Source organism: Cynocephalus volans, chromosome 4 (genome assembly GCF_027409185.1).
Source record: "Cynocephalus volans isolate mCynVol1 chromosome 4, mCynVol1.pri, whole genome shotgun sequence".
NCBI lineage: Eukaryota > Metazoa > Chordata > Mammalia > Dermoptera > Cynocephalidae > Cynocephalus > Cynocephalus volans.
The window spans coordinates 101,590,321-101,615,429 of NC_084463.1; the positions used below are offsets into that span (position 1 = coordinate 101,590,321).

The 25,109-nt window shown below is 35.4% G+C and overlaps 1 protein-coding gene and 1 pseudogene across 3 annotated transcripts in view; both read left to right on the top strand.

Moving 5' to 3' along the window:
• Window positions 1-25,109, top strand: part of FCHSD2 (FCH and double SH3 domains 2) — a 320,644-nt gene that overhangs the window by 202,547 nt on the left and 92,988 nt on the right. The window lies entirely within an intron of this gene.
• Window positions 18,319-19,296, top strand: LOC134375008 (splicing factor 3B subunit 6-like; annotated as a pseudogene).

Below are 25,109 nucleotides of genomic sequence, written 5' to 3' on the forward strand. Positions count from 1 at the left end.
AAAGGGGGAGGCTGGTCATGGAATCAGCAGAGGGTATGGGTTAGATGTCAGGGTCCCATGATGGACTGGGTTCTTTGGTGTCACAGATTCTGCAGTTGGTGAACTGGTCAACTTCAAGCCCTTGATGTTATTTCAGGGTTGAGTCCTTATCTGTTAGGTAGAGCTCAAAGACAATAACCTCAGCTAAGCATCACTAGAACATAAAAATACCCGACTCATACCTCTAATGTGGATGCAATTTTTCTTTAAACAAGAAGATGAGTTAATAATCATCTAGGGTGCTTTGCCTTTCTCTTGGATTTCCTCTATTTGCAGTTGATTAGAGAGGTAAGAAAAACAAGAAAATTTAGTTTCAATTCTTAATTGTAGGTGTGCAACATCTAAAGTAAATGAACATAAGAGGGTGTAATGGGAGATAAACAGAAGTAAACTTTTGAGAAGGATCCTTATGAGGCATGATTTCATCTCCAGGCATTTTTGGCCATACAGTCACTTTCTCATTTCCTCTGCTAACCTCAAGGAGTTGATGATGGTCAGTGCCCAAGCTAATGGCTAACTGAAATTTTTGCTTGGTTCTAGTTACTCCAAAGATGGCCATTTTCTGGGTAAGGTCCCTTTCAGAAACAAATGTCAATCAGCTGGTGAATAAACAAAAAGAAAACATTCAATATTTGAAGTAATTAAAATATTTTATAAAAAGCAATAGGTAATTTATGGGTATATCCAAATGATGTCATAAAAATTATGTTGTACAATATTATTTAATGCCATGGAAAATGTTAGCACTATATTAACTGATTAAAATGGGGATCATAGGGCCAAGCCCGTGGCGCACTCGGGAGAGTGCGGCACTGGGAGCGCAGCTATGCTCCTGCCGCGGGTTCGGATGCTATATAGGAATGGCCGGTGCACTCACTGGCTGAGTGCCGGTCGCGAAAAAGACAAAAAAAAAAAATGGGGATCATAAATAATATATATTAACTGAATAACTTAAATTTGTTTTTAAAGTCTATTTTATAAGTATATATTCACACATATAAGAATCACTTAGAAGTGATTCTCTAGTTAGTGAAATTACTTCTGATTTCTCTTTTCTTTGGACTTTTCTATATTTAATTTTTTTTTTCACTGAACACATATTCTATAGTCAGATTTTTTCAGTAGGTTTTTTTTTTTCACTCTAGGGATTTTGGCACATTGATTTTAATTTATAGTCAAGGACAAGGAAGTCTGTGGACTAACCTTTGGGGGATTTGAAAGTAAGGACTGTTCCAACAGAATGTGCTGGAGGGTAGCAGTTCCTGAATGTCCATAGACAAGACCATTATCATTGAGTTTACCTAAGGGCAGTGACTCTGCCAACTGCTTGTCCCTTGCAGAGACCTGCAGTCTAAACCTATAGCATTGTTATAAGAGATGTTGGCCCCTGTGGGGCATGAGGCTGTTAAACCTGAGTGGCTCCCAAATCCATGATGTGAGTCTCATTTTCTTAGACCTGAATCTCTCCTGGGACATGGGAGAAGGGGCTGGGACACAAGGAGAATAGCTTTTGGGTAGCTTTTGCATTGCATTGTGAGAGCTATTGCATAGATTGCTGCAAAGAATATTCCCACAAAGAGAGACACATGGTGCTGCCTTGTTGGCAGGCTATCATTTTGTCCTATATCCTTCTGGGTAGATTAGTATGAAATATGTCCTAAAATTGCCTTGTGAGTGTGAATGTTTAGTTGAGCCTAAGAAATTTCCCTTAATATACTTAACATGTCAAGACTCAGTTTTCTGCTCTGTAGAATGAAAATACTGTTTAAACTTACAAGGTTGTTGTGAAAACTAGAGGTACCGTACAAAGATCCTGGCATATAATAGATATTCTGTAAATGGTAGCTATTACTCTGTCATACCATCATGTATTTTTAATGTAAAGTATGCTAGATATTTCTATAATATTTATTTCCACTGGTTTGCATTAGAGGATACTGTCAGGTATTGACATTTTGAGCATTGTAATTTTTGATCATACAATTGTTTAGTGTCATGCAATAGAAGTTAAAGTTGGCAGCATCACAATAAATGCTTATTAAGTCTGAATGTCTAATAATCAATCAGCGTATCTTTATGTATGTGTACGTATGTTGGGAAAAGAGAATAGTTTGGTCAGGGCCCTCGCCTCAGGTCCGGTTGGGTGTGGTTTAGCACATCCATTGTAAGCAAATTGTGTGTGTGTGAGTGTGTGGAGTTAGTGCGCATGCACACCAATGTATCTTTTTAGTTTTGTTGCTATTCTTGTGTGAGAGAGAGAGAGAGATTTAGTGAAGCAGGCAGGCGGGTGTCTGCCTCGGGCATCTGCCCTGCGCGGCCATGCTTTCCAACCTATGGCTCCAAGGACCTTTTGGCTGGTTACCTAGCTCATAGACCTGTGTGAAGGGGTCTGGTGACCCAGCCTGGCATGTGAAGGGTTTGTGACCCAGTCTGTGAACAGGCTTGAGGGATTTGTGGGCTCCAGACCCAGCGTTAGCGCAGCAGTTGGCCCAGTCGGTACAGGATTACTGGTGGGTAAAAGAGCCCGACAGCTAGCCTGGTCGTGTAGCTAGACAATTGGCGTCATGAACAGGATTTAGAGTGCTACAATTGGCGATGTCGGCAGGATTGCAGACATTAGCTGTAGCTTAGCCATAGCTCCACAATGTAGTTAGCAGTTTATAATATTTTCTATGTGCCTTAGACCAAATATCTCAATTATAGATGTGCTAACTGAAACTTATTGCCGCTAATGAACGAAGAAAATATCAAATTATAATGTTTAGGTATCTCGTCTCATTCATTCATCCAACAAGTATTTGTTGAATGAATATAATACTACCTGTGAGACTCCATTCTGAGTGCCTCAGATCAGTGAACAAGCCAGACAGTATCCTTTCCCTTATGGAGTTTACACCTAGTGGAGAAAGACACAATAAGTAATAAATGTAAGAAGTAACTGTGTTACCAATGATTTTTTTCCAATTCAGCTTTTAAATTTTAGGGTTTTTAAAAAATGTTCTGTTATTTTGTACTTGTATCTGCTTTTCCCCTAGGGTGAAAATATATTTATCCTAACCTGTATGTGCAAAAAACCTCACAATTACAATACCAATTATTACTATTGACAGTTGAAACCACTAAGTAAAGATTAAGGTTTCCTTGACTTTTTTTTTGTCTTTAGAATATATACCACTAAGGATATAGTTACATTGTATTCACTTTAGAGTTTTGTTTCTTATCCTTTTAAAATATAATTTCATTTTTTGAATATGTAGGCCATTTAAAACATATATGTTCAAAAGTCAAATCTACTGACTATGGGAATTCTTACTTCCATCTCTATCCCTTTCACCTCCGCACCCACCCCCACTTATATCATGTCATTCTCTTCAATTTCCTGCCCTTTCATTAAAACTGTTAATAATTAACCAAGGTAGTGTGAATTTCACCTCTGCTGCTTCCCATAATCTAAGGTAGCAACCTTTATGGTTAATGAAATTAGGGAAAACCAGAAGCAGAAGAGCATTTTTGAAAAAGGCCCCTAAATTCGCCATAAACCAGATTCATTTCCTATAGAATTGCAGGTCTCTGCCCAAGATTTAAATCTTCCTGATCATCTATACTCTCCCATCCCATAATCCCCATACTGTTGTGCGTTGCCTTTGTCCTGATTCAGTCTCTCTCTAATCCTTTTCCTCTTCTAGTGGATTGAATTATGTCCCCTTAAAACTCATTGAAACTTGAATTGTGTCCCCCAAGTTTTATGTATTAGAAACTTAGTGCCCACTGTGACTGTTAAGCAGGTGGGAAATCCTATTATGGTAATTGAAAGGTGGAGCCTTGAAGAGGTGATTGGATTGTAGGACCCTGCAGTAGTGAATGGATTAAAAACAGTGGTCAGGGGTGTGGTTCTGAAGGCTTTAAAAAGGGATAGGCTTTTTTTCTCTCTCTCTGCTTCCACCATCTTGCAATGTGAGACCCCTGGGTCACTATCACCACCACCAGATGGACTTTGGACTTCCCAGCCTCAGAAACTGTAAGCAGTAAGTTTTGTTTTTCTTTGTGAATACCCGGTTTCAGGTATTTTGTTGTGAGCAACAGAAACGGACTAACACACACCTTTCAAACCTTTCTATCAGGCATCTTGGACTTCTGTTCAGTAGTAAACAAATTCCTTATTTCCTCAACATTAAAAAATATATGAAATGTTTTAAACCTGTAGAAAAATACAAAGAATAATAAATGCCCATGTATCCATCACTTAAAAATACCAAATAACATTTTTAGATTCAGATAAAAATTTTAAAGAAATCAATATACAATTTAAATCCCATTGTACCCCTTACCTTTCTATTCCTTCTTTTCTTATTCCCTCCTACCCTAGACAGCCACTATTCTGAAGGTAGTATTGTTCCTTTCTGACCACATTTTCTATACTTTCTTTAATCCACATAAATATATATTCACCAACAATATACAATATTATTTTGTGCTTTAAAGAAATTATGTAAAGTGGCATCATCCTGTTCCTGTTCTGCATCTTGATATTTTTAATGAACACATTATTTTTTTGAAATTTATCTAAAAATATGTAACTTGATTCATTTCAACTTCTATATTGTCTACCATTTTATAAACTGCAATTTGTTTATGTATTCTGCTATTGAAAGACATTTGAGTTGTTTCTCATATTTTACTGGTAAAACAATGCTGCAGTGAACATTTTTGTACATGTTTTCATACACATATATATCTGTGCCTTGAACTGTGAACGGGCTTGAAGGTACTTCACTAAGTACTTCACTAAGTACTGCCAAAGTAATTGTACCAAGGTATACTTTCTCCAGGAGTTTATATGTGTTTTTCCCACATCCTCCTCAACACATATTAAAAGACATTTTAATTTTTGCCACCTGATGGGTATAAAATGTTATTTTCTATTTGTGTTTCCCTAATCACTAGTGAAGTTGAGTGGTTTCCATGATTCGTGTTTGTTCTGCTGTGAATGGCCTATTTATATCCTTTGACCATTGTACTCTTCAGTGATGTTTTCTTATTGATTTGTAGAAATTATTTATTTATTCCAAATACTAATTCTTTATTATGCATTACAAGTAACTTTCCCAACCTGATGCTTTCCTATTTATATAGTGTTTTATCCACAGGGGTTTTGAATTTTTATACTGAAAAATTATCATTTTTTTATTATTGGTACTTTTTGTGTCCCTACCTGGAGATCATATGAATATTTATATTTTCTTCTAAATGTTCTATAATTTTATTTAATAAATTTAGATCTTTAATCCTTTTGTAATTTTATTTTTATGTATGGTTTAAGGTAGGGATTCTATTTTTTTCCTTTTATAGATAACTACTTGTCCCAATACCATTTATTTAATAGTTTGGATTGACCTCTGTATTAGCTCGTTCCTGCTGCTTGGAAGGCAGCTATGATCACCACTATACCACCAACGCCGCCCAGCCCTCGTTCCTGTTGTTTATAACAAAATACCTGAAATTGGGTATTTATAAAGAAAAACAAAATTTATTGCTTACAGTTTCTGAGGCCAGGAAGTCCAAAGTCCATCTGGTGGTGGTGACAGTGACTCAGAGGTCTCACATTGCAAGATGATGGAAGCAGAGAGAGCAGAGAGAGACAGACTCTCCTCTTCTTTTTAAAGCCTTCAGAACCAAACCCCTGACCACTGTTTTTAATCCATTCACTACTACATAGTGCTACAGTCCAATCACTTCTTCAGGGCTCCACCTTTCAATTACCATAATAGGATTTCCCACCCTCAACAGCTACAATGGGGATTAAGCTTCCAATATATGAAATTTGGGGGACACAATTTCAATCAATCTACAGCAACCTCTATTATAAACCAATACCCATTAATATGCAGATCTATTCTGTATTTTATATTGTTTCATTGGTCTTTTGTCTATCCCTGTGTCAATATCACACGGTCTTTTAAAATTGTATTGGTTTCATAATGGTCCTTCATTTATCTTAATAATCAGCCTGTTTATCCTGTGTACTCATGTATTTGGGATTTCATTGTATTTATAGATTACTTTGACATTTTAATATTGAGTTTTCTCATATATGAGCCTCATTTTCATCTCAATATATCTAGTTTTTTTCTTCTATCCTTCAGTTAATGTTTATAATTTACTTCCTAATTATGTGGAATATCTTTTTTTCTGTTTTGTAGTTTTTGTTGCTGTTTTGGATATTTTTCTCTTACATTTTTTACTTATCTGTTGATCATGCATATGAACACTGCTGATGTTAGTATATTAGTCTTTCTTTATAGAAGTTTTATTGAGGTATAATTTTCATACCATAAAATTCTTCCATCATGAATACATAATTCAGTGATTTTCAGAAAATTTGTTGTTATTCACCCATCACCACAATTCAGTTTCAGTAAATTTTCATCACCCCTAAAAGTTTCTTCAAAGCTGTGTGTAGCCATTCCCTGCCCCCACCTAGCCCCAGGTAACCACCAGTCTGCTTTTTGTCTCTATAGATGTGCCTTTTCTGGATGTTTTATATAAAAAGAATTACACAATATGTGTTTTTTTGTGTCTGGCTCCTAATTAGCTTGATTTTTTTTTTTTTTTTTTTTTGTCTTTTTCGTGACCAGCACTCAGCCAGTGAGCGCACCGACCATTCCTATATAGGATCCGAACCCGTGGCAGGAGCGTCGCTGCGCTCCTAGCACCGCACTCTCCCGAGTGCACCACGGGCTCGGCCCTAGCTTGATATTTTTAAGCTTTATTTACATTGTAGCATGTATCAGTCATTTATTCTTTTTTATTGCTGTATAATACTCCATCATATGGAGATATTACATTTTTGTTTATCAGTTCATCACTTGATAGACATTTGGGTTTTTTCTGGGTTTTGGCTATTATGAATAATTTATGTTTAGCTTTTTGAGAAATTACCAAACTATTTTTCAAATTGGCTGTTGCATTTTGCATTCCCAACAGCAATGTATGAGGGTTTAAATTTCTACACAAGCTTACCAGCACTTGCTGCTGTCTATTTTTTTAATAATGACCATTCATGCAGTGGTATGTTATAGTTTTAATTTGCATTTTTCTAATGATTAATGATGGTGAGCTTCCCTTCATGTGCTTATCAGTCATTCCATTCATATACAGTAGTCTTCCCTTACCCATGGTTTCACTTTCCCCAGTTTCAGTTATCCGTGGTCAACTGCAGTTCAAAAATAGGCGAGTATAGTACAATAAGATATTTTGAGAGAGACCACATTCACATAACATTTATTACAGTATATTGTTAGAATTGTTCCATTTTATTATTAATTATTGTTAGTCTCTTAATTAAACTTTATCATAGTATGTATGTATATGAAAAAACATAATATGTATAGGGTTTGGTACTATTCACAATTTCAGACATCCACCGGGGGTCTTGGAACTTATCCACACTCCCGCCCACCCACGGATAAGGGGGTACAGCTGTATCATTTTGGTGAATTGGCTATTTAGATTCTTTGTCTGTTTTTTGAATTAGGTTATTTTTATTATTTTATTGAGTTCTAAGAGTTTTTATATTTTGGACACAAGTATTTTATAGATATACAGGCTGGCCTGTTAGCTCATTTGGTTAGAGCACAGTGTTGATAACACCAACAAGGTCAAGGGTTCAGATCCCTGTACTAGCCAGCCACCCACCCAAACAAAAATATATAGATATACAATTTGCAAGTATTTTCTCACAGTCTGTGGATTTTCATTTTTTTAAATGGTGTCTTTTGAAGACATTTAAATGATGCAAAAGTTTTAAATCTTTTTTAAAGTTTATTTATTAATATCATTATTATTTTTTGCATTCTATGATGTTGCAGAGCAGTTGGGGGAGGGGGAGAGGGCATGGGGGAAGGAAATAGGGTTGGAGAAGAAGGAAGGAGGAGGGGCGGGGTTGAGGTCTGTGGCACCCCCCTCATTCTTACATGGGAGACCAGGGGGCTGCCCGCAGTGACTTGGTCATTGCTGGGCTGGGTAAAGATGTCAGAGGGGTGTGGCTGAAGCCATTGCCCCCCAATTGCCCCAGCTCGGGAGCCTGGGGCACTTCCTGCAGCAGCTCGGTGGTCATCGCTGGTCTAGTTGTGGGGGTGGGGGGCAGTGGCTGAGGTCTTCAGACCCCCACTGTCCCAGCTCAGGAGAGGCCTGGGCAATTCCTGTGGCAGCTCGGTCATCACTGGGCTGGTTGCAGGTGTCGGGCATGGCTGAGGCCCTTGGCCCCCTCCCTCGGAACTGGTTGTGGGTGTTGGGGAGCATGGCTGCGACCCCCAGCCCTTCCCCCTCCTTGGCTTGATAGCCCAGGGGACTTCTGGTCCTTCTAGGTTTTATAGGTGTTCTTTGTCTCTGGTCTGTGAGTATTTTGTTTTTTCTTTCAGTTCTGTGTTGGATTATTTGCTGTTCCCACCACTTAAACTCTGCACTGGAACTAATTTGTTATCCTTTGCTTACTTCTAAAATGGTGGGACTTCCTGTGGGGACCAGCACTTGAGTCCTGTGGTTGAGCTAAATTGTTGCTTTGCTGCTGATTCCCTGAAGCTTCCAAACAACTTCATATAAAGGGCACAGCTGTGGCTTTTGCTAGCTCTTGCTCCGTGCACTCTCCAGAGCCAGCCTTGAAGTGGTCAGGACTCAAAGCAGTTGGAATGGTCCTTTCTTTCTTTCATGGCCTCTCCTGCCTTCATGCACTCCATAAGTCTCTCTTCCTCTTCCCCTGATCTCTAGTGGCCCCAGCTTGGCTGTCATTGCTTTTTAATAGTTGTAAATTGATTGATTTGTGGGAAAGAGTGACAGTGGATTCTGTCTATTCCGCCATCTTGACTGGAAGCCAAGTTTTTAATTTTGATGTAATCTACTTTATTATTTTTTTTCTTTTATGGGATCTTGCATTTGGTGTTATAATGAGATGACTTTGCCTTTCCCAAGGTCACAAAGATTTTCTCCTGTGTTTTCTACTGGTTTTATAGTTTTAGCTCGCACATTTAGGTTTGTGATTGATTTCAAGTTAAGTTTTTGTGTAGGATGTGAGGTGAGGGTCTAAGTTAGGTTTTTGTGTATATGGATATCAATCATCCCAGCATCATTTGTTAAAAAGTGAATCCTTTCCACATTGAATTTTCTTGTCTCCTTTGTCAAAAAATCAATTGACATAAATGTAAAAGTTTATTTCTGAACTCTCTATTCTGCTTCATTTATCAATATGACTGTCCTTATGTCATGGCTACACTGTCTTAATTGCTGTAGCTTTACAGTAAGTTTTGAAATTGGTTGTTGTACATTTTCCAACTCTGCTCTCTTTCAAAATTGTTTTGGCTGTTTTGTGTCCCTTGCATCCATATAAAGTTTATGACCTTCTGTGTCAATTTCTATGAAAAAATTTAAAAGCTTATGGAGATTTTGGTTGGAGTTGCATTGAATCTCCAGGGTCAATTTGGAGAGTTACCATCTTAACAATATATTTCATTTCATGAACATGGAATGTCTCTCCATTCATTTAGATCTTTCATTTCTCTTAGCATGGTTTTGTAGTTTTCAGTATACAATTCTTGCAATTGTTTTATTAAATTAATTTATGTCTAAGTTTTTTTATGCCATCATTAGTGGAATACTTTTCTTAATTTTATTCTTAGTTGGTACTTTGCCTGGTGTATAGAAATACAACCATTTTTTGCATGTTGAACTTATATTCTGCAACCTTAGTAAGCTTATTTATTAGTTGTTTTTTTTTTGGTTTTTTTTGGTTTTTTTGCATATGTGTGTTGATTCCCTACAGTTTTCTTATATGTAGGATCAGTCATCTGTGAATAAGGACAGTTTTGCTTCTTGCCTTTCAATCTATATGCCTTTCATTTCTTTTCCTTGCCTTACTGCAGTGGTTCTTTCTTTATTGTTCCTATCTCTCTATTGAGATTTCTTGGTTGTTTAGTCATTGTTGTTATATTTTCCTGTAACTCCTTTTCTTTGAACATATTTATAAAACTTGACTTAATGTTGATATCTGCGAAATCCAACATCTTGGCTCACTCAGGCAAATTTTTTACTGACTCCTTTTCTCTCTGAATATAGGTAACATTTTCCAGTTTCTTTGTATATCTCATGATTTTTTTTTAAAGCTGTACATTAGAGATAATATATTGTAAAATACCAAGATTCTTTTTTTTCCCCCTGAAGATTTTTTTTTCTTTCTGTTTTTGTTTAGTTGGGTGGTTAGCTGTTTCATTACTTACCTAGACTAATTCTTTGGAATCTGTCTATCCTGAAGTATGCAGGTACTAATATCTCTGCTCAGTTTCTTTTTTAATTTTTTTAGATTTTAAAGCTTGTTGTTTGCTTTTGATTGATTTCCTACTTAAACATGATGTACTTTTAAAATTCGTATTGCCAGATTTGTTTGCATCTTATTTTGGAGTTTTATATCTATGTTCTTCAGTAAAATTGATCTTTAATTTTTCTTTTCTATTTTGGGTTATTCCAAAGTCATGCTAATCCCCAAAATGAGTTTGGAGGTTGTCTATCTCTTTTCTGTTTTCTGGAATCACTTTTTATAAGCTAGGGATAATCTGTTTCTTGAACTTTTGGGCACATGTCCCTATAAAACTGTCTGAGCTTGGTGTCTTTGGGTGGTGGGACTACATGTATACATATACATATACATTTCCATATACATATACAATTCTTGACATACCAACCTTACTGATTTACTTTCTTCTTACCTAGGCTTTTTGAGACTGGCTGTGTGCTGTCTTCCTACTCAGTGATCAACCTATTACAGTCTGGCTTTCACGCCCACTATACCAATAGACTCTTTCCAAGGTCATTACTAAGTTGTTTGTTGCCTTTTTAAATTATTCTTTACCTCCCAGCAGCATTTGATACTTAACCCCGCCCTTTTTCTCAACCATTCTCTTCTCTTGGGTTTGATATTTATTCTTCACTGTTTTTTTCCAGTTTTGGCTGTTCTTTCTCAGCCTTTGTTGTCTCATAAATGTTCTGCCCTTGGCTCTCTTATTTTTCTTTGCAGATACTTTAGTCATAATTACCCAGATATTTCAATCCCTACCTCTAAATTAATGATTCTGAAATAATGAGACTATAAGGGATCATGTCTGTTTTGTTTAATACCATATATTGCACATCTATTGTATATGCTGTACCTTGCCACTTAGTAAGCATTCAATATACTTTACTAGGTAAATGATTAAAATCTATACTTCTGGCCTAAGCTTCTCTTCTGAGTTTCATACACATACAAGGGTGCTTCAAAAAGTTTGTGGAAAGATTTATATTATCTTTCGATTCTATTTTTCCACAAACTTTTTTTTTTTTTTTAAAGATGACCGGTAAGGGGGTCTTAACCCTTTACTTGGTGTTGTCAGCACTAGGCTCTCCCAAGTGAGTGAACCGGCCATCCCTATATAGGATCCGAACCTGTGGCCATGGTGTTATCAGCACCACACTCTCCCAAGTGAGCCACAGGCCGGCCCTTCCAGAAACTTTTTAAAGTACCCTTGCATATATTATTTTCTAGTCTCAATAACATTACCATCTACCGTCTATCAGTTTCTTATATTGGAAAGCAGGTGTCATCCTCTCTTTTTTTCCTTCTGTATCTCAATCATCAAACCCTGGAAAATTTCTCTCTTTACCTTTATCACCTCTGACACATTTTTTTGGTGTGTGGAGGTGGAGCTTAGAAACATCACATTCATTGTAGAGCTCTGAAAATGCTGGTTTGGGGAGGTGTTGGAGATGAAAAAGATGGACACAGAGGGAACAAAGAGGCTGTCACAGGAATACTAGTGAGAAATGATAGTAGTAATCAAAGGAGGTGGTAGTTAAAGAAACAGGAATTGCAGTACTAAAGGGGTGCTATAGAAATCAAAAGGAGAATGTAAAGCTCTGTTGTATCACAGGAAGGTGAGCACAAAGAATGAGACAAGAAGAAACAATTGTCACTTTTAGAAAGTTGTAACAATATTTATACTTGTATAACCTACTACAAATATAGCCTCACCTTACTATTCCTAATATGCATTTATAAATTAGGCCCAACCTAAATTCTTACAGCTCACCTGTTTTTACTTAGTGCCTTAAAATTAAACATGACTTAAAAAGTGAAATATTTCTATTGTCTTTTTAAATGCATACTCTTTTTTAAAAGGGGGAAATCCAAACATTAGAGAGAGAGAGATCTCATAACAGATATTTTAGTGATTGATTTACAACAAAACATAAGCAAGAATGGATCGTGAACTTTATTAATCTTAATTACAACTTCATTTTTTTAGCTATGAGGTGTTTTTTTTTTTTTTTTTTTCCTTAAAAGATAACTGGTAAGGGGATCTTAACCCTTGACTTGGTGTTGTCAGCACCATGCTCTCCCAAGTGAACTAATCGGCCATCCCTATATAGGGATCCGAATTCTTGGCCTTGGTGTTATCAGCACCACACTCTCCCAAGTGAGCCACAGGCCAGCCTTTAGCTATGAGTTTTTAATAGGTTTATAGTACTCTCTGAATTTCCATTGACAAAACGTACAAAGTCCTGTAAAGATCTGGTAGATATTTTGAGGTAATTTTTTAAGATCATGAGCATAGTTATATGGATTGTTTATGAATGTAAATATCTTTTTTTCATAGGAGTGCATAAATGTTATGTTTTAGTCATTGTCCTGACTCCCAAGTGCAGCAAACAGGATAGATCTCTAAAAGAGTATAATTAACACCCTCAACCCAAGATTTGGAAAATATAATTTAATCTCTAATGCTCTTAATCTTAGACGGAGCAAGCTCCCAGTGGTTGTGTCACTTTAAAGTACTTTAATATTCAGAATTATTGGTAAAGCCCACAAGTATTAAGGGTCCTCTCTTAGTCCTAACTGTAATTAAATTAAGTACTTGATGAAGTGGAAAGATGCTTTAAATTTGGACAGTAAATATAAAAGTATTAATGAATTTGTACTTTATAACTTTTTTTTTCTATTTGATTTAAAATAACTGCTTAAAATAATAATTAAATCTGTGTTGATGGGCACACAATGTATAAAGAAGAAATATGTAACCATAACACCAAAGAGGCCATAGGGAAAGTGGAATGACAGAGCTCTATAGGAGCAAAATTTTTGTATACTATTGAAACTAAGTTGGTATTAATCAAAATTAGATTGTTACAAATTAAAGTGTTAATTGTGATCCCCTAGCAACCATTAAGAATATAACCTAATAAATATGTGAAGAAAGACAAGGGAATTAAAGTGGTACACTAGAAAATAGCTAAGTAACACAAATTAAACAATTACAGAGGGAGAGAGGAACAATAAAGACATGATATATAGAAAACAGAAGGCCAAAATTGGTAGCAGTAAGTCCTGTCATAATGTGTAATCACATTAAATTGATGTTTTCGTAGGGAATTGACCCCTTTACCATAATGCCCTTCTTTATCCCTGATAACTTTCCTTGCTTTGAAGTCTGCTTTGTCTGAAATTAATATACCTATTCCTGCTCTTTCTTTTTACTAAACACATTTTTATTAAAATCACAGTCTTCTGTTACTGTGTTTTTTCCATAAACTTTAACATTTTTTTAACTTTTTTTTGCATTATACATGTTTATGTGGTAAAGTTTGTTTCAGTACATGAATATGTTGTATAATGATCTAATCAGAATAGTTAGCATATCTGTCACCTAAACATTTATCATTTCTTTGGGGTTATAACATTCAAGATTCTCTTTTTAAACTAGAAATATACAATGCTATATTACTAGCTATCACCACCCTAGAGCACCAGAACTTATTCGTCCTATCTAACTGTAACTTTTTACCAGCCTACCAACCTTTCCCCACCTCCTTCCCTGCGTCTAGTGATCCCTATTCTACTCTCTATCTCTCGCTCTTTTTTCCTTTCTTTTTATTTTTCTTAATTGACCCATGATAACTGTATGTATTTGTGAAGTACAGTATGATTATTTGGGTACACTCATTCTGTGTGCAGTGATCATGTGAGGGTTCTTAGTATATCCATCACCTCAATTATTTATTTATCATTTCTTTGTATTAGAAACATTGAACCTCATCTCTAGCTATTGAAAGATACACAGTACTTTGTGGTTAACTGTAGTCTCCCTATATTACTATAGAGTACTAAATCCCATTTTTATCTCTCTACTATCCCTCTCTCTCTACTATTTTGTATCCACTGACCACCCTCCCCCATCTGTCCCTCCCCTTTCCCCCCACCAATCTCTGGTAACCACTATTCTACTCTCTGCTTCTATGAGATCAACTTTTTCATCCTTTCTTTTAAATAGTGTTAACATGGTATATTTTTCTTCATGTATTTATTTTTAATCTATATGTGTCTTTATATTTTAAAGTGGATTTTTTGTAGTCAACATATAGTTAGGTCTTGTTTTTTGGTCCATTCTGATAATTTCTCTTTTAATTGGTATATTTAGACAATTGGTATTCAAGGTGATTATTAATATAGTTGGATTAATACCTATGATATTTGTTACTGTTTTCTATGTGTTGCCCTCACATTAGATTTAAATGGGATAAACATTCAAATCAAAAGTCAAAGAATGTCAGAATTGATCTAGGAAACCATGATCTACGTCTATACTGTCTACATAAATGTCACTTTAAACCTAAACACACAAATAGGTTGAAAGTGAAAGGGTGGAAAACAATATTCCATGCAAACAGTAACAAAAAGAGAGCTGGAGTAGCTATATTGATATCAGCTAAAATAGACCTTAAGACAGAAATTATTACAAGAGACAAAGAAGGACATATCTAAAAATAGAGAGGTTGATCTATCAAGAAGATATAACATTGTAACATATACACACCTAACCACAGACACTGAAAATATATGAGGCAAAAACTTACAGAAATGAAGGGAGAAATAGTTCAATAATAATAGTTGGAGATTTCAGTACCCAATTTTTAATAAAGAATAGGACAACTAGGTAAAAGAATAACAAGGAAATAGAAGACTTAGACAACACTATAAACCAGCTGGACCTAACAGACATCTAGGTAGACTATACCCAATAATAGCAGAATACACTTTCTCCTCAAGTGCACATGTAACATTCTCTAAAATAGACCATCTATTATTAGGCCACATGACAAGTCTTAATAAATTTAAAAAGATTGAAAACATACAGAGTATCACACAATGGAATGCAATTATAAATCAGTAACAGGAAATCTAGAAATTTCACAAACATCTGTAAATTAAGTAACTCTTAATGAGTCAAAGAAGAAGTCACAAGAAGACTAAAAAATACTTTGAGATGAGTGAAAATAAAAACATAACATGACTAAAGTATGGGACGCAAGAAAAGTATGCTCAGATAGAAAATTATAGCTATATACCTATATTAAAGAGGAAGAAAGATCTCAAATAACTAACCTAACCTTCCGTCTTAGGAACTAGAGTAAGAGGAAACTAAACTTCAAACAAGCAAAAGGAAGTAAATAATAAATAGGAAATAGAAAAACAATAGAATCAGCAAAAGCCAAAAGTTGGTTATTTGAAAAGGAGAACAAATTGACAAACCTTTGGCTAGATTGACTGTATTCATTTCCTAGGACTACTGTAACAAATTTCCATGAACATGGCGGCTTAAAATAACAAATTTATTCTCTTAGAGTTCTGGAGGCCAGAAATCTGAAATCAAGGTGTTGACAGGATTAGTTCCCCCTGAAGGCTCTGAGGAGAATCTGTTTCATACCTCTCCTAGATTCTGGTGGATGTTGGAAATCATTAGCATTCCTTGGCTTGTAGATTGGCATAACTCAGATAGATCTTGCCTCTGTCTTCACATAACCTTCCCCCCTGTGTCTCTCTGTGTCTTCCTTTTCTGTATCTTATGAAACACTGGTCATTTTATATAGGGCCCATCCCAGTTATCCAGGATGATCTCATCTCCAGATTCTTAACTTAATTACACTTGCAAAGAAGGTCACATTTATAAGACATGGACATATCTTTTATGTCCATTTAACCCACTACACTGACCAATAAAAAGAGAGAGAAGACTCAAATTACTAAAATGAGGAACGAAAGTAGGGACATTACCAATGTTACAAAAGTCAAAAGGATAATAAGCGAATACTATGAACAGATGTATAACAACAGAGAGTCTAGATAAAATGGACAAAATTCCTAGAAACACAAACCAAAACTAAAGAAGAAATGGAAAATTTGGGTAGTCTTGTAATAAAGAGATTGAACCAGTAATTTAACAAAAACTTCCAAGAAGTTTTCAAGAAAAATGCAGGACCAGATGGCTTCATGAGTGAATTCTTCCACACATTTAGAGAAGAATTAGCACCAATCCTTCTCAAACTATTCCAAAAAATAGAAGAGGAGGGAACAGTTCCTAATTCATCCTATGAGGACAGCATGAACTTTCATACCAAAGCCCAACAGACACATTAAAAGGAAATGACAGACCAATATAAATCTTCAACAAAATAATAGGAAACTTAATTCAGTAGCATATTTAAAGGATTTTATATCATGACCAAGTGTGATTTATCCCAGGAATGCAAGTGTGGTTCAACATGTGAAAATCAGTGTAATACACCGTATTAATTGGATGAACAAAAATACCACATGATCATCTCAATTGATAGGAAGCATTTGACAAAATCCAACACCCTTTGTTGATTCAAAAAACACTCAACAAACTAGGAACAGAAGGGAACTTCCTCAACCTGATCAAGAAAAACCCACAGTTTATATGATACTTAATGATGGAAGACTGAAAGCTTTCACCCTAAGATCAGGAACAAGACAAGGGCCTGTACTCTCACCACTTCTCTTCAATGTTATATTGAAGTTCTCATCAGGAAAGTTAAACAAGAAAAAGAAATAAAAGGCATTCAGATTGGAAAGGAAGAAAATTTATTTGTATTTTCAGCTGACATGATCTTATATTAAGAAAATCATAAAGAATCCAAAAAATTCTATGAACTAATAAATGAATTCAGTAAAGTTGCAGGATATCAGATCAACACACAAACAGTTGGATTTCTTTATGCTAGCAATGGATAATTCTGAAAATGAAATTAAGAAAACAATTCCACTTACAACAGCATCAAAAAGATTAAAATCCTTATGAATAAATATAACCAAGAAGGTTCAAGACTTGTATATTGAAAACTACACAGCATTGTTTAAAGAAATTAAAGAAGACCTGAATAAATGAAGAGATATTTTACTTTCATGAATTGGAAGACTTAATATTGTTATGATGGCACTACTCCCATAATTCATTTACAGGTTCAATGAAATATCTACTAGATTTCCAACTGCATTTTATGCATAAATAGGGAAGTTTATCCTAAAATTTTTGTAGTAATGTAAGAGCTCTTGAATAAGCAAAAACAATCTTGAAAAAGAAGAGCAAAGTTGCAAGACTCACACTTCCTGATTTTAAAAGTTAAACTACAAAGATACAATAATCCAAAACAGTGTGGTACTGACATAAAGATAGACATAAGAGGGTACTTCAAAAAGTTTGTGGAAAAATAGAATTATAAAAATAACATGAATCTGTTCATGAATGTTTTGAAGGCCCCTAGTATAGATTAATGGAATAGAATTGAGAGTCTAGAAATAAACCCATACACATATGGTCAGTTTATTTTCTGCAAGAGATACAGTAGTTTTTAACAAATGATACTGAGACAACTGGACAACTTATGCAACAGGAAGAAATTGGACCATTCCCTCACACCATATATAAAACTTAACTTAGAATAGGTCAAAGACCTAAATGTAGTTTTACAGAGTTAAAACTATAAAATTCTTAGAAGAAACCATAGGAATAAATCTTCATGACCTTGGATCTGGCAATGGATTCTTCAGTGAAACACAAAAAATACAAGTAACCAAAAGAAAAATAGATACAGTGGACTTTATCAAAATTAAAACTTTTGTGCATCAAAAGACACTATCAAGAAAGTAAAAAGACAAACCATAGAATCGGAGAAGATATTTGTAAACTGTATATCTGACGAGGGTCTAGTATCCAGAATATATAATGAACTCTTATAGCTCAATGACAAAAAGTTAAACAGCCCGCTTAGAAAGTGAGCAGAGGGGCCTGGATGTTGATGTCCTGTATCTGATGCTGTGTTGCGCTGGAAGCTGAGCCAGCTCCGGAGGTGCCTGGAGGAATTCCGCACTTGCAGCAGTAACCTCATCAGCCCACCAAGATGGCAATGCAAGCAGCCAAGAGGGTGAACATTTTACTTCCACCAGAAGTAAATTGGATTTTGTATATAAGAAATTTGCCATACAAAATCACAGCTAAAGAAATGTATGATATATTTGGGAAGTATGTGTAGTGGATTCATAAAGCAAATGTACCTCACAGGGCCTGGTTTTCCAAAGCCTTACAGTTTCAAATATTGACCTTGCAAAGAACAGGAAATTTCCACCAGGCTATTGAATCTCTCTTGCAAGATAAGAATCGTAACAGCAAGGCTGTTGGTTCTAAGACAGACAAGTTACTAATTGATATGCAAAGTTACTAAAAAGCTGCTAGAGGGAAAAGGAATGTCAGCTAAATCAAGCCTTTGTTAGTAGATCACTTAACAGAATGTCATCTGACTTGTTTTTACTGAATGTTACCAGCTTCTATTGTACAACTTGTTAAACGGTACTTAGCAAAACTCCACCTACAGGAAGAATGTCTCTTCCTGTAACTTCTTGGTCTGGAGAATAAATTTGTGGTTAATTTCCCAAATGGAAGGAATGCCTCTATCTTGAGGGTTCTGGGAGATTAAACCCTTTTGGGGGCTTCTCACTGCTCAAAAGAGATGGCCTTTGAGTAATCTTTGGCAGCTCCTTCACCCAGAGGAAAAGGGGTGACAAATCCGTGGGAGGCAAAGCAACAAGTATGGACCTATAAGTCAAATAAGAGTGGGGAACAAACCTGAAACTAGAGGAACAGTTTACGTGGTGTATAAAGACATCATTGATGCCAAGAACACATGTGATTACCTATCAGGATTCAGTGTAACAGATACCTTGTGGTTTGTATGGTAATGCTAACAGGGCATTTCAGAAGATGGGACACAAAGGAGGAGGAACAGTTGAAACTTCTCAAGGAGAAATATGGCATCAACACAGATACACCAGAACAAACACTGTTTTCTGTATTTTCATTGTGGACTAAAACCCATGAATGATTACCACCACCTTCTTTTTTGCCTTTGTAATTAATACTGAATATTGTGATTTCTTATTTGAGATTCAAAATGACCTTTTCGAAACTTTGATACATATTAGGATATATTATGTTAATACACTTGTAGCTTTCTGTAAAACAAAACAAAAAATGGTCAGAGGGCTTGAATAGGCATTTTTCCAAAGAAGACATACCAACGATCAATAAGCATATGAAAAAATGCTTGACATCATTAGTTGTTAGGGAAATGCTAATTAAAACCACTTGGTTAGAGCATGGTACTGGTAACACCAAGATTCAGGGTTCGATCCCTGTACTAGCCAGCTGCCAAAATAATAATAATTAAAATCACAGTGAGCCAGTTAGCTAAGTTGGTTAGAGCACAACCTTAAAAAACCAAGGTTACAGGTCCAGATTCCCGTACCAGCCACCCACCAAAAAAAACCAAGAAAAGCCAAAACCACAATGACATAAAACTTCACACCCACTACAATAGCTATAATAAAAATAAAATAAACAGCATATAGCATAGCGTTCTATAGCATGTTTGTCAAAAACTTTTGTTTTTCTTTTAAAAAGATGTATCTTCTCTTTGATTGTCAAAGTAGAAAAAGAAAATTTTCAGTGTACACAAAAACCCAAAGATAAAATAACCCCTCTGTGTAGCACTAAACCACTCTTACTGTCATCTTGGAATATCTTTCTAATCTTTTCTATGTGTATATTACACACACATGTTTCATGATTGGTGTTATTTTGTTTACATAAATACTTTTCTTTTTTCATATAAAATAGTGTGATCTGTTCCTGCCTTTAAATATTACTTGAAAATATGATTTTAATGACTGAACAGGATTTGATCATTTTAATATGCCATAAATTTTCTTATCCCTTTATTCCCGCTTTTATAAATCTGTAGTGGAGATTCTTTTATACAAATCCTTGTATACGTCTCTTATAACTTCCTTAAAATGCCTTTTTAAAAATGTATTCCTTGAAGTTTGGAAGTTCCTCAAAAAATTAAAACTAGACTTTCAAATGATCCAGCAATTCCACTTCTGGGTACATACTCCTCCAATAATGAAAGAATTTGGTTATATCCCCCAAATATTGAGATATTTGCACACCCATGTTCAGAGCAGCTTTATTCACAATAGCTACTGGGTGGAAGCAATTCATATGTCTATTGACAGATGAGTGCATAAAGAATATACATACAATAGAACATTATTCAGCTTTATAAAGAAAGGAAATTCTGACAACATGCTACAACATGAATAAACCTTGAGGATGTTATGCCAAGTGAAATAAACCAGTCACAAAATAATAAATACTGTGTGATTTCACTTATATGAATTACCTAGAGTAGTCAGATTTATAGAGACAGAAGATAGAATGATGGCTTTCAGGCGCCGATAGTGGGGAGAATGAAGAATTATTGTTTAGTGGGTTCTGCAAGATGAGAAGAGTCCTGTAGATTAATGTGGTGATGGTTGCACAACAGTGTGAATGTACTTAAATACCATACCACTGAACTGAACACTTAAAATGGTTAAGATGGTAAATTATATTGTATATGTATTTTTCCACGATTAAAAATAACTTTAAAATTTTTTAAAAAATGTACTCCTTGGTCAAAAACAAAGATTGTAAATATTTTCCATATAGGCTGATTGATTGCCTTTCAGAAAGATTATATCAATTTCCACTTCTAAAAGCAATGTATAAAAGTGCCTATCCTTGCACCATATCAGAAGTATGTTTTATAATCAAATAAATGTATGTATATGAGCAACAATGAGGATGGGGGTGGAATATTCTTAATATTATCAATTTAAGTTTTAATATTTTGCATACTAATAAGTTGAACATTTTCATTTTGTGTTATTTAAACAACTCTTCTGACCTGTTATGAATTTAAGGAAAGGATAGATGACTAAAAGAACAAGACAGTTAATGATAAAGGTAGCAATGATGCATTGATAAGAGTTGGAGTCCATATTTTATACTAAGCAAACTGACATCCAACATAATTTACTTGCATCATCTTAGATACTATTTTAGACATAGGAGATACAGTGACTGTTCGCAAACATTTTTATTTCAGGCTTTATCTGTGCATTCATAATTTAATAAATGTTTATTGAATACCTTCATTCCCTGGGGACACAATAATAAACAAGACCCACATGGCCTCTGATCCCTTGAAGTAGAATAAAAATATTAAAATAGCTTTATTTTTTAACTATTTATTAGCACATTTCGTTAAGTTCATTATGTATATTGAATACCTATGCCACACATTGTGTGAACCTCATTACAATATTATTTGCTTTAATGTTAAAGTGATATTTATAATCGCATTTTAGACGAGCATGTTTCTGAACAAATCTGTTCACATCAACTGAAATGCATGCTTTATTATAGGCCTTTCAGTATCAAAAGTGTACATTTGTGATAAGCATAATATAAACACACACACTCTCACACAAAGCTCCATTTAAATATCACTGAGACTTTAAGTCTTTAGAATCTTGTTGGTGATGAGTCTAAAAAGCTAACTATGATGGCAAAGCTGATTCTGACACAGGGCTGACATTTATTTGTCCTGCTTCTCTGAAAATAGAGCCAAGAATCATCTGTTTTAGACTATAAGTGCCTTTCAATTTGAATTTGCTTGTACTTTCTACACAGAGGCTATAGTGCTGTCACACAAAGCACTAGGGGCTTTTGCCAGAGGTGATTGTGTAAGCAGTCCATAGATGTTCTTGAAGAAGCTCCCTGAAACTTTACTACCTGCTTACAGAAAGAGCCACCAGCCATCTTCATAGATTTCCTATAAACAAGGGAATTTTCTCAGAGATCAAAATCTTACAGAGAAACTGAAATGTTTTTACCAGTTAAACAGGCAGCTTTTAACATCTGAATAAACCTCTGTAACTCATTAAAGAAAATTAAATTATTATTATTATTATTATTTTTTTTTGTCTTTTTCGTGACCGGCACTCAGCCAGTGAGTGCACCGGCCATTCCCATATAGGATCCGAACCCGCGGCGGGAGCGTCACCGCGCTCCCAGCGCCGCACTCTCCCGAGTGCGCCACGGGCTTGGCCCAAGAAAATTAAATTATAATTGTAGGTACCATTAAACCTTAGAGCAAGGAAGCTGAAACTTACTTTTTGTTTTACAATTTTAAATCCATTCCTTAGAAAGGCATTTGAGGCAAATTGCAGTCACAGTCTTACTAAGTGGGGAAAAAAATGCTTGCTTGTAATTTTTTTAGGGGGGATTTACTGTCATTGCTGCTGAGTAATGGATCCTGTCTTTCTTGACCTTCCTTCCTTCTTGAATGTCCTCAACTGTTTGGTTTTTTGGCTTTTTTTTCCCCTGTGATTCAGATACTACTGAGCACAGCAGAAGTTTTTGCTGGAATTCACTTCGGTACAGACATCTGAGTGTTTATCATAAGGAAAGCCAAATTCTTTTTTCATAGGCTCTGTACTAGAAAGGTTTGATGTTCTGAATAACTATATGTCCAAAAATGTACAACTTGGCTACTGTATTAAAATTTGAAAATATTCTGCATTACATGTTTAGTAGCTCAGAGGCCACTTTTTAAAAAATTTTTGTGACTTTATCCTTACTATATTTTTTAAGAAAATATAATCTTAAATCTGCTTTAGAGTGCTACTCAGAAGCCATTTTAAAACCAAGTGAACTGATTTATTAGGAAAACAAAAATAATCAAAATGATAAATTAGTCTAGGGCTAGCTTTGACATCTACTGTTTTCAGCGGTTAAGAACTAAACCATTCTGTTAATAAAAATTGTGACTAATATAATTCTGAAGGACTTTCAAGACATAGGTCCCTTCCCCACTGTTTTGGTAGAATATGGGTAAAAGAATGATGAAAGTTGACCCTCTCCTGAGAAACCTGTAGAGACTCCCTACTACCTGCCAGAAAACGCCTAAGCTTCTCCATCTGGTAAGATGCTGTAATTCACTCAACTCTCTTCCTGCCAGGAAGTGGATATCCTGTAAGTCCCTGATTTGTTTTGCTGGCAGTGGGCATACCTAGACACCAGCAGAGAAGAGCAGAGGGCAAATGGCACTGGGTTTGGTTCTTCCCAAGCCTACTACTACTTTGAACATCCTTAACCAACTTCTTGTCTAGATCTTTGAGGCTTTCTCAGTTCTTTGAGCCACACCAGGTTTTTTGAACTTCTGATAATGGCCTTCACTAACAGTCTATGCTGGACTAAAATCTAAATTCCAGTACAAATCTTGGAATTCAGCATCATCCATAATCTGAATTTTCCTTAATCCCCAGACACTCTTCATTATTTTACTTCAGGCAACTAAATTCTGCCATTGGGGATGCCAGGGATGTATTTTCCTACCTGGAATGCCTTCTTCCTATCTCAATTCATGTCGCAGTTAGAGACATATTCCCTGAAAACTCCTGTCAACATTAATCTGTTGTTTCCCTTACTACTCATACATAACACTCATCATCCTTACTTTGTTTCATATTTTCAGTGTATTATATTAACATCTACAGTATTCTGTGTTTCACATATTTTGTCTTATGTTCAGTATTTCCCTTGTGTTTAGCATAGTACTGAGTATGTTCAGGCATCATTTTCTCCAGAAAAATCTTCCTGAAACCTCCATGTGTATCCAGATGCTTCTCTTCTAGCACCCTTTATAATTGAAACTATCCTATTATATACTTGTTTCCAATGCTTGGCCAAGTTTTTATGGTTATGTATTCAAAAACACATATACAAACACAGACCCAGCCCTTAGCATAGTTCTTGGCACAGAGTAGGTTATCAAGAAATACTTTATTGAACTATTGAATAAAATTACTTTACTATTGTGCTTATCGCAGGTTCTTTTTTGTCGTAGTATTCCAAATTGCATACATAAGGCGAATGCAAAGAAATTTAGCTGTCGTATGTGAGTATGCAATACATCTAAGATTGTTCGTCTTGGAGGCTGTCTTGAGGTTGTGTAGTATCAGACCTTGTTCAGTGTAACCACCAATTGCTGTTTTGGGAAAGAGCAATGGAAACATCTAAGGGGATCAGACTGTTTCCTGTCCATTGATGATACTATCTGACTAAGAAATGTGTATTAACTCTTCCCTAAAATTTCAATGTAAGAAATAGTCAGATTGCCAACGTCAGGGATATTGCTTCCTGAACTAAAACTGAGGCTTCATATTATTCATGCTAAATACTTTCTGGCATTTTAATACTTTACTGTCAAAAATGCACACAAAAGATACCGTTTAAGTAACACAGCCAAAGATGAATATGGGGAAATTCTGAGACTAAATTGGAATGCCAAGAATTCTTCTGTTTGCAGTAGTCCTGTGTACTATCTAATCTATGCATTTTATGGTTTAGACACCTAAAGATCTGAACTTTTGTTGTAGTTTCTCCCATAAGCCTTAAGGGTTTTTCCATCAGGACTTTTGGCCCTCCATCTCTATTGGCTTTCAGCTATGCAACTGTTCCCATATCCTCACTCCCTGTTGGCCATCAGAACCACAGTCCAGAAAGAGGTCCTCTTTGCTATTGGGGTGTTATAGTTCGTGAGCAGAAATCTGCTACTTATTTACTAAGATCATAGAAAATACGTTCTCTGACCACAATAACAGAAGGAAATTGAGAAAATTCACAAATGTGTGGAAATTAAACAACTCTCCTAAATAAACAATATGTAAAAAGAAAAATCACAGGGTAATTAGAGAGTAACTTTGAGATGAAAATAGACATCCTCTTCTTTTTCTGGTCTCCACTGGT